The 11,421-nt window shown below is 41.2% G+C and overlaps 1 protein-coding gene and 1 long non-coding RNA gene across 5 annotated transcripts in view; one reads left to right on the forward strand and one right to left on the reverse strand.

Annotated features, from left to right (window-relative positions):
• LOC125919429 (uncharacterized) overlaps positions 1-2,435 on the reverse strand; it is a 135,241-nt gene extending 132,806 nt beyond the window's left edge. The window contains exon 1 of the long non-coding RNA XR_007456779.1: positions 2,338-2,435. This is a non-coding gene — a long non-coding RNA (uncharacterized LOC125919429). The remainder of the gene's footprint in view (positions 1-2,337) is intronic.
• The window catches only part of CRADD (CASP2 and RIPK1 domain containing adaptor with death domain), a 193,507-nt gene that overhangs the window by 55,593 nt on the left and 126,493 nt on the right, over positions 1-11,421 (forward strand). The gene's annotated exons all lie outside the window — the stretch shown is intronic.

Below are 11,421 nucleotides of genomic sequence, written 5' to 3' on the forward strand. Positions count from 1 at the left end.
TTCTTCTTCTTCTTCTTCTTCTTCTTCTTCTTCTTCTTCTTCTTCTTTTAAATAAAAAGGCTACTGCTATTATAAACCGTAACCATAATGTAATGTAATTTTATGGAAAAATGTGTTGAATTCCAATTAGGGAAGCTACTAAGCCATCACACTGTTGTAGCCCTGCAGCAAGAGTGAAGTGTTTCAGTCAGGCCAGAATCAGAGAGGGGAGGCTCTTGTCAGGCAGGTGCTGGTGAAAGTGCGAGACCAAAGTGGGGGGTGGGGGGGGGGGCTGGTAAGAAGCATCAGGGGAGAGTGGGGAGAGCCGGGGTGGGAGGTTTTCTTTCTTTCTTCTTAGTATTCATTACTCTACCTTCTCCCCCCAGATTTCCTTTCCTCCTAATGTTAGGGTGGGGAGCAGGGCAGTGATGTCAGGATGGCATTTCCCCTCCCCTCTACTCCCATCCTTTTCCCACAACTGCCTGTAAAGACATCAGATGGTGCCAGAAATAATGTAGCTTTTCAAGGTAGTTATACCTAAGTCTAGATCTTGCCTCTCCTCCCCTCTAGCAATGTGACCTTAGATGGTTTATTCAGTTGACAAAATGGGAAAAAAAAAATCTGATCTGCTTCCCAGGGTGGTTGAGAAAATTCTAGATTCTGAGGTCAGTGTGATGTTGTTATGTGAAAGTGCCTCACACAGAATGAGTGTTCAATAAATAGTAGTATCTACCAGCATTGTTGTCCCCTCACATACCTTCCAGTAATTCTCTCCCGACTTTGGCTGAGGTGCAGGGAACGAGGGCCTGGGTGGAGTTGCAGTGTATCTAGAAACGGGGAGGGAAGACTCTTCTCAACTGATGGAGAAGTGGTCTGCAGAGGCGTGAAGGCCCCACAGTGTGAGCATTTGTATCTGGCCTGACCAGGGTGTCCAGTCTCTCTTTAGAGCCTGATCCTGGCTTGGTAACCCTTCAGACTCGGAAGCTTCTGGAAGAAGGAATAATCTGTGTGCCCTTCTGAGAGTTAGGATGGAACCAAATGTCTCTGGGGCTTATCTGAAGCTGTTGGCAGCCATGAGGGCTGATATTGCTTCATGGGCTGGGGCCTAGTAGGAGTAGCAGGAGGACTTCCAAGAAGCGACAAGAAGTTGCATTACCTATTCTAGGGAATAGAATCTACCTATTCTAGGGCGCTGATGTGGGACCTGTTGGGTGGTAATCTAGTTCTTCATATTGACCACATGCATTCTTTCAATAATATTAAGTGCTTAGGTACCGTTCTGGGGATGTAATGGTTAGTGACGTACACAAGATCCCTGCTGTCATGGAAACAAGTGAGTGTACGAAGTTAGGAAATAGTAAGATGCAGGCAGATGGGGGCTCCTTGAGTTGGGGTGGTTAGGAAAGGTCTCTCTGAGGAAGTGGTATTGAAGTTGGGTTCCAAAGGATGGACAGAGTGAGTTAGCCATGTCAGGAGAATCCTAGATAGAGAGCCAGCAAGTTTGAAAGACCTAAGATGGGGAGGAGCTTGGTTCTTCCTAGGGTCTTCAGAAGCCATGTTGGAGCTTCATGACCAAAGGGGAGAGAGGATCAGGGATGAAGGGAAAGGCAGGTGGGCCAGACCTTGCTGAGCCTTGTAAGCTCTGAACCAGAATATGGATTTCATTTGAAGAACAAGAAGCTCCTGAAGGTTTTTAAGCAAGGAAGGAATATGGTTTGCATGAGTCCACTTTGCCTCTCAGTGGGACATCATGTAACATTAAAAACTGGCAAGGTTAAGCTCTTTTGGCAATATTCCAGTATTTCCCTTGTTTTTAACTCAAATGTAAATTATTTGATGTCATTTGCCCCTCTTTTATTTTTTATATTTTCTCTTCAAATCCAATTAACGATCGTCATTAAATTGCTTTTTGGTGAAAGAATGCATGAGCAATTACTTCTGTAATATTGAGCAGTTCTCCTATTACCTGTCGTTGCTGTTGTTTTTATTCCTACTGGGGATTTTGTCTGTTGTCCATTTATCGTCCAGCACACCCATCCTTTGCTGCCAGCATTGACATGTTTTCTCTTTTAATCCTTCCTCTTTTCCTCCCTTGGTTTTATACTTATGATAGATTTTTTTGTGTTTGTCCATTTCTTTTGGGACCTTTGGGGCATTCTCTTTTGGCTATGCTGATTTCTTTAAAAAAAAATTTTTTTTTTAAACGTTTATTTATTTTTGAGACAGAGAGAGACAGAGCATGAATGGGGGAGGGGCAGAGAGAGAGGGAGTCATAGCATCTGAAGCAGGCTCCAGGCTCTGAGCCATCAGCCCAGAGCCCGACGCGGGGCTCGAACTCATGGACCGTGAGATCGTGACCTGAGCTGAAGTCGGATGCTTAACCGACTGAGCCACCCAGGCGCCCCTTGGCTATGCTGATTTCTTATACAGAATTTGGTTCAGTGTAAAAAAAAAAAAAAAAACAGACCTGGTACCGCTCCTTGTACATAGTAGGTTCTCAGTAAAGTTTTGTTATGTAAATGAAAAAATAGCAAGATCTGGGCTTTTGTGGTGAACATGAACAAGAATATGTCATATTTATGCCCTTAAACGGGCTGTTGTCTAAGTGGGGCCACTTAAGGACTAAATGTCATTGTTTGGCATAGGACCCTGATAATGGGAGGTAAGTACAATGTGGAAAGGAACTTCGGGGTATAAGTTTGACACCCGAACCTCGGATCTAGCCTCTGTTCTGGCTTTTTAATTAGGTGGGTTTTCAGGGAAAAAGGTATAGTTGTTATCATAATGGACAACTGAATCAGGAGTTTGTTCAGTTTAAGCAAAATGTTCTGAAACTTGGTAATAAGTTAATAAGACAAAAGTAATAACCTTTTAAAATCATACTAGAGCATTCTACAGTAAGACCTAAGGGTCATCGGAGATTCTCTAGAGAATGTAACTTTGTGGGTCATCTCATTCTCTAGACAATGTAACTTTGTTTTATGTATTAACTGCTATTAATTAGTACCTGGACTCTATTAAAGTTAGAAGTTAACTTACAGAAAATTGTTGTGATGTAAATGATTTTTGTCAGGTAGAAGAGATAACCTGAGGGTTAAGTTTTATTGACCTATAGAACATTAGCTGGTTTTGTATGTAATTTAGCGATCTTGTTTCAGTTTTTTTTTTAAATTCACTATAACTATTTTTTTTCGCTATAACAATTTTTTTTAACACCTTGCTGTTTTCCCCATTAATAAGTTACATAGGTCTTTGACATGTGCTCACTACATATTTATATGTCGACTGTATTTTTAGCCTTTTAAAAAATATATTTTGACATTCACATTCAGTAAAGTCCTGAGACCTGAATGTACATGTCATTATCCAAATTACCTAATTATATGTTACCACATAACTTCTGAATAGAAACATTATAGATGTCACAATAAGGGGAATTCTAGTGTGATACATAGTTAAAAATTTTGCTTCCAGAAAAGCTGTACAAGAGGTTCTTTGAGGGCATCTGCCCCTGTTCAAGTTCAATGTAAATAATCTTAATTTTAGCCAGTCTCAGGGAGAGCTCTCATTGAACTGACCCTGGGAATGGGCCTGTATTTACCATACTCTTTCTTATATGGTAGCAAAATAAATAAGTAAGCTTGAGAGTCTTTCCCCAAGTATAGTCTTGCTTTTTTTGCTTAAAAAAAAAAAAAAAAAGAGCATGAACATAATTATAGGAAAAAGTAGATTCTGAATTGTTTACCATAAAGAATTGCTAGACCCAAAGCATAGGAAGTCACTTCCAGTTGCATTTGGAAGTTCAGCATGCTTAGTGTTTATTTCCTCAAGGGTTCTTTACCGACAGTGAAGGCAAGCTGTCAGGACCTGATGCTGTTTTCCTGTCCTCTTTGTCTAAACTGGAAGTTCACTTAAAGTCGCTATTAACTGAAACCTACATTAGTATGTGTTCTGCCCCACTAAAAACCTAAGGAAGATTGACTCTTTATTTGAACATATGATACAGTGAGAGAAAAACTAAGGGTATAAGACATTTATTTGGTACCTTTTGGTAAACTCTTAACTTCTCCATCGCTGCTCAAAGGAATCTTAGAACTGATCTCAGTCAAGGCTCTAGCATAATGCTTTATTTACATGCTTGGCTCTAAATTTTTACTTTTGACTGCTCCTCTCAGGATAGCTCTGGAATTTGAATCTCCTTTCCAGAGCTTTATTCTCATCTTCAACAGTTTTTGTTTTATTTCCCACACTGTAGTCACTTAAGGATGTTTACGTACCTGCTTTGTTAGGGACCGTCCTATTTTATACCAATATCATTCTCAGTAGGGTTCCTTTTCACTGTCAGAGTTATCCCTGTTTTTATGGCAAACTATATGGTCACCCTCCTTTTCCCTGGTTAGATGTGATTAAGGCTTATTAATCCAAATCTTGTTTGCCTTCTCTGGTCTCTTGGCTCCTTTCCCCCCCTTTCCTATATGTTGCAGAAGCCAAAAAAAGAATCAGCAGCCAAGTGAATGTGTTTTCCCAATTCATTCTACTGTCATTTTTACCCTTTTAAAAAGAATAACTTCATTTACTCATAATCATAGTAAGTAGCATTTATTGAGCACTTACTACATTCCTGACATAGTTCTTTACTAGGATTACTCACAACAATCTTATGAGACAGGTGCTGTTATTATCATCCCCATTTTATAAGACTGGACAGATGAATAACTTGTCTCGGGTCACACAGTGTAGAACATACCTTTGAACCCAATTAGTCTGACTTTTGAGTTCCTGCTGTTGACTACAGGTGTATATGTATTGTTTATTCAAATGTATGTAGTAGCTGGATCTGGTATGAATTGATAGTTAACATCGAATGGTTCATTTGTCAGCTGGAAACTTCACAGTATAAAGTTTCATATTAGTTATCTGTTGCTGCATAACAAATTACCCCCAAATTTAGCAGCAGCTAACAGTAAGCGTTTATTATCTCACACATTTTCTTTTAGTCAGGGATTTAGAAGGGCCTTAGCTGAAGCTCTGGCTTGGGATCTCTCATGACATCTCAATATGTCAACTGGGACTTGAGTGATGTGAAGGCTGGCATGCTTCTGGAGAATACACTTCCCAGATGGTCCACTCATGTAGCGTAAGTGTCCAGCATTAGGCTTTTTTATTGTAATGTAAGTGCCTGGCATTATGTTTTTCATTGCTGAGGCATTTACTTCAAAGACATCCATCTTGAATAAATGTATTTCTAGCTGTGTAACACAGCTACTAGCAAAACAACTAGATAAGGAACCAGGCTGCCCCCATCCATGAAATTCCCATTTTAAAGCATCTTTTTTTTTTTTTAATTTTTTTAACGTTTATTTATTTTTGAGACAGAGAGACAGAGCATGAACAGGGGAGGGGCAGAGAGAGAGAGAGACACAGAATCTGAAACAGGCTCCAGGCTCTGAGCCGTCAGCACAGAGCCCAACACGGGGCTCGAACTCACAGACCGTGAGATCATGACCTGAGCCGAAGTAGGATGCTTAACCGACCAAGCCACCCAGGCGCCCCGAAATTCCCATTTTAGAAAGCCCCTGGTAACCTGGATAGCTGACCATTTGGGTGACTCTGCTTCTCCCTTCTCATGCCTTAATGCTTTAAATTTGCCAATAAGGAGTGAAGCCATGAACTCCTAGGCACCCAGCCCTTAGACCCGATAAAGGCAGAGCCTCAGGCTCTTCTTCCTTCCTCTCTACCTGCCATCTTGGTGTGTGGCCATTGGGTGTGTCAGATATCCTCCAGGGCTTGTGAGTAAAGAATCTTATTCTTCGAAGTTCCCTGATAGTTTGCTGAAGTGCGTATCCTGCAGTCATGAGAACCACAAGGGCTGGTCCAGCCAGAACGTTGGCTTCGATCAGGGCTCACCACAAGTAATTGGGCCCAGGGGATGCCTTTCTTGCCCATGCTATCACTGTCAATGGGCTTACTGACACACAACTCACATGGGGCTGGGTGTTGGCAGGTCTTCCTTCCTTCCCATCTGAGCTCCTTCCTGAGCTGCTTGAGTATCCTCACAGCCTGGAGGCCAGCCTCCCCCAGAGCGAATAGTCTTACAGAGCAAGGTGAAAGCCAGAATGTTTTTTTATGGCTTACTCTTGGAAGTCACACTCCTCTGTTGTTTCAGGAATATCTTATTGGTTACACAGTTCACCCTGAGTAGGGTGGGGTGGGAGGGTTACAAAGGGGTGTAAATACTAGGAGGCAAGAATTATTGGGTCGTTTTGCAGGCTGGCTATCACAAAAAGACTTCTGTGTTTTAAAACAGTTTTTTAAGGCTTGACGTTTTAAAACCTAAAACTGAGATCCTTTTACCCACAAATTAACAAAAAAGCTTGTTGTTTTTTTTTTATAAAGTATACCCATATCGAGTTGCTGTTCTCAGTTTCCACTGATAACAGAATCATTTTGTATATTTGTATAAAAACTATGGTTACTATTAATCTCAGAAGTTCTATCCAAAGAGGTATAGCAACAAAGCAGGAACTTCTGACTGTCTGACAACAGTAGAGTGCACGTAGGCACCTGACTCTGGAGAAGGTAGTGAAAAAGCAGGAAGTGGAGGATAGTTTTGCCTTCAGAAGGTTGCAGGAGAGGAACAGGCAAGTAACTGCTTGCCCTATGCTGAGGAACTCTTGAAAGCATCTTTACTTGCTAAGTGTGGGCCATAACTTTTCCTAGGCCCTTATTCCCACTGAACTACAGGGGAGGGTAAGGCAGGGCTTTTGCTGACAGTTTCCAGGTAGCATTCCAAAGTATAGTTAGCATGAAGGACTGGGGATGGTGACTATCTAGTTAAGTCATAATGTAGAGGTCCTTTGGGTTCAAGGTCTTTCTATTTAGACTTGCTAGATAAGGATATCAGCCATGTTGGGGCACCCAGGTGGCTCAGTTGGTTAAGTGACCGACTTTGGCTCAGGTCATGATCTCATAGCTCATGAGTTTGAGCCCAGCATCAGGCTCTGTGCTGGCAACTCAGAGCCTGGAGCCTGCTTCAGATTCTGTGTCTCCCTCTCTCTCTCTGCCCGTCCCCTGCTTGCGCTCTGTCTGTCTCTCTCTCAAAAAAAAAAAAAAAAAAAAAAAACATTAAAAAAAAATGCATATCAGCCATGTTCACATTAAAGGCAGGGCATTAAAGGCATTCACATTAAAGGCAGTGATCACTGAGGAGTTTTGATACCTTGTTTTGCCAACTACTGAGACCGTATCTCCTGTTAAGTCTTAAGGAAAAATAGACTGGTCACATTAACTCTGTGAGTTTAGACTGTGAGAGCCAGAGTCCCCTGTGGATTAGTGGGTTAGCAGACATGGAACATTTGGACACAGACATGTACTAAGGTCTGTAGCTTTTCTTATCTTGGGTAAAAGATGTATGCTAACCAGTCAGGACAAAGACTCTATCTGATGGTAAATGGATACAGCTCCTGAATGTGGCCTTATCCCTCACAAGAGAGTGGTGGGCTTAGGAGGCCACATTTCAGAGAAGTCCAGCATTTCCTCTGTGCAGGCTTTTATCTCCTTTTGATTTGGAAGGTCCCTCCTCTGTGTCCTAATTTCATCCCGTACCCTACATGACAATGAAGGCCTAGGGAAGAGCTGGCATCAGCTACTCATTGTGGGGCCTTCATGGTTTACTCCTGTATCCCCAGCATCTAAAACAAGGCCTGATCTGTAATAGGTACTTAATAAATACTTTTTGAATGCAGAACGGCTAAGTCTTCCCAGGTAGTAGGCAGCTTCTGTATACAGGATGGAAGAGGGAGGAAAATCCAAAGAGGAAATGAGTCCAATGGGGAAAAGCTGATGAAAACATGCCAGACAGGCATAGAACCTCAACCTCTTAGCTTGTCAGGTATCCAGGGAGCTTGCAAGCTGTTGAGAACTCATAGCCTCCTGGCGTTCATCTGTACTGGGATGCCCCCTCCTCTGGCACACCGGCAGGGAGAAGCCTTGAGTGCCCTCTTGAGATAAGCACACCACTGGCAGGAGAACTCAACTTAAACAAGAGTAATTTCTTTGCCAGTCAATATTTTATTCATGTTATTACCATTGTCACAGAAGAGTGAATTTTTCGTCTAAGGGATGAATGAATTATAACCTTTTAAACAGCATCTCTTAAAACCATTGCAACCATTTTATTGGAAAATTTACTAAAACATATTGTGCATTTCTCCATCTTCCTAAGAAAATATTTGGAATACCATCTAACGTCTTCCCGTTATTTCAGGATCATTTTGGAAATACTGTGCTGTAAATAGTGATACACTTAGGGTTTACTCCAGGTGGAGTTTTTCCATTACACTGAGTACCATATATTATCGTTTGGTTTTTTAAATTCTCATGTTTATTTTTCATAGTTTTGTTATCTCCTCCTCTCTGGCAGGCTATTAGTGTTCACTTTCTGATACTGCCATGTGCCTGCCCCAAGAGCTCCATCCTCAACAATATATTCTCTCTGGTTATATGTAGGAAAAGGGATGCCTGGGGTTATTAGGTTTGTCTAAAATATGAGGGAACTTTAAAAAAAATTTTTTTTAGCTTTTATTTTTGAGAGAGAGAGAGAGAGACAGAGACAGAGAGACAGAGCACAAGCAGGGGAGGGGCAGAGAGAGAGGGAGACACAGAATCCAAAGCAGGCTCCAGGCTCTGAGCTGTCAGCACAGAGCCCATCGTGGGGCTCCAGCTTAGGAACCGTGAGATCATGACCTGAGCCGAAGTCAGATGCTCAACAGACTGAGCCATCCAGGCACCCAAATATGAGGGAACTTTGATGTGAGGACTTTGTGATATCTCTGAGTCTTCTTTCCCATTTCTATAATTTCTGGTTCTTCTCCAGTAGTGTTTTAGAAAGTTTGGCTCATCAGACATGTGGCTTCTGGGTAAGTGAGGTGTTAATGACTCCAGCAATATCACTACTAAGAATGTGCCAATTTTAGGGGCCAATTCTCTTAGCCCCATTCTCATCAGAGCCTGAAAAGGAGAAAACAACCATAGGATGTTGTTCACCCAGTCTGTTTCTACGGGAAAAGAAGGATAAGGAGGAGGAAGAAGGGAAGAGAAAATGTGCAGGAAGTATGATTTTTTTTAATGTTTATTTATTTATTTATTTATTTAGAGAGAGTGCGAGAGCATGTGCACATGGACACACATGCAAGCAGGGAAGGGGCAGAGAGAGAGAGAGAGAGAGAGAGAGAGAGAGAGAATCCCAAGCGGGGCCCATGCCCAGCATGGAGCCTGATGTGAGGCTTGATCTCACAACCATGAGATCATGATCTGAAACCAAGAGTCGAACGCATAACCAAGTGAGCCACCCAGGCGCACTGAGTGTCATGTTCTAGTAGATAGTTTTGAAAGGTTCTTCTGGCTTTGGAGTGGAAAAATGGGTTGTTGAGGATCAGGAAGGAGCAAAGAGGCCAGTCAAGAGGCTGTGGAAGTTGTCCAAGTGAGGTAAGATGGTGACTTGGGCAGGTGCAGAAGTGGTACAGGTAGTAAAGAGTGGTTGGACTCAGTATGTAATTGAGGTAGAACAGATAATATGGTACATCGCTCCTATTATTAGAGTTTAGTAATGTGTGTTCATACCCCACACTGGTGTTTGCTAAGGAGTCAAGTGTATCAGTTAATCCTCATTGCTACTGTCAGGACCATGGTTGGTTTGCTCTGAAAGGTGCATTACCAATAAGGAATGAAGAATGAAGACCAGTCCCTACCCTGTGGGCAAGCAATCCAGGTGTCTGAGATTAGAAATTAGAATTTGGTTCTAAAGAGTTGTCAGAATGTATGTTTAGCAATAAACATGAGATTTTATTGCCCCTTGCGATTCTTGTTATATAATTTACCAAAGAAAGATAATTGGGAGGCTTTTCTAGAAACTCCACAATTTTTCAGGAAGTGAACACAAATCTTCAACTCAATGACTGAAATATCTCTCACAGGATACTAAGAAATATAATTTACAATTTGATTCATTTCTTCTAGTTAAAATTTTTGTGGTTCTTTTATAGTTCATGACATTTCTAAATAAAATAAGATCACCTCAGTGTTTCAGAGTTTTAGATACAGTTGGGGGTTTTACATTTGGCATTACTCAAATTGTTTGATTTGTTTCTAGTTTGATTTACCTGATTTATCATTAATTTTAGATTTGGTAGATTTTGATGTGATACCACTGTATATCAATTTATATTCAAAAGCTTCATTAAGATCCTGGGAGTACACAGTTTAAGTATCCAATCTTATTAGACTATTTTATTATAAGAAAGAAAAGTATGGAACCTTTAGGCTGGGACTGTTCACAGCTCACTCTTATGAAATCAGATAAGTTCTTATAATCGTTTTACAGCCATTATTTGTTGTGCTTTTATAGTTGTTTCTTCTGAGCTATCCTTACAGGTTTCTGGGAATGCAAGGGCTAAGAAACATTATACTAAGAACTTGAAATACCAAGGCATTTAATTTTATGGGAGTGCAGAGTGTTTATTACTTTTTAAGTTTTGAGGACTAGCAAAATGCAGAACTGTATTGTGTTACACAACATGCAGTGTTATAAGTATGTTTACTTTTACTGCACATGATGTAACTGGAATGGAAAAAAACCAAAGAAATAATAATTGTTGATATAATCTTGCCTAGGAGTTGGGGGGGGGGCACAGGGAATGGGGAGTATTGCACAAGAAGAGAAAAAATCTTTTACAGTTAAACAGAATTGCATAGATGAAGGAATAACAATAGAACCTTTACCTAGCTTTTCTGAACATTTACAAACATCTTCCATATTTCTTTGCTTAGGTACTTGATAAAGGGAAAATTTCTCTTGGGTTCTTTAGATGAAAAACTAACTCCACTATTTGCTTTCTGAAGCTCTTCATCTTTCATGTTAGTCACCAGAGAATAGTGTTTGGCTGTTTTGAAATCATTTCTGTTTCCAGCTTAGCTTGCACTTTGCCCACTGAGAGCCTTTCCTCATCTCGTTCTTCCTTTTCCTCCGCCCCGCTGCTCGCCTCATCACCACCTCTTTTACTATAGCCAAGGAAGGAACTTGTTAACCATGATTTTCTCTTTTATGAACCTACTGAAAAATCCCTTTGGTACGATACATTCACAGGCACCCTCCCTCCGTCTGATCCCAGAAAAACAAACAACAGGAAGTACAGGAAAACACGCAGCTCGACTCCACGCAGATAGAAAGAAGTGGCCAAAGGAAAATGTGAGAACAACGAAGACTGTTCATTTGGTTTCCAGGAATGGAAATTGTTGGTAGTCTACTCTTTTCAAAATAAACTTTGACCTGGAGCAGACTGCCTTGTTAGTTACTCCCCCAGATGCCGGATGCTGGGAGTGGCAGCCACCCTTGTTGGCCTTGCAAGGTCAGTGTGCTGATTGTGGATATAACCGGCTAACAGT

Source organism: Panthera uncia, chromosome B4, assembly GCF_023721935.1.
Source record: "Panthera uncia isolate 11264 chromosome B4, Puncia_PCG_1.0, whole genome shotgun sequence".
NCBI classification, from domain to species: Eukaryota; Metazoa; Chordata; class Mammalia; order Carnivora; family Felidae; genus Panthera; species Panthera uncia.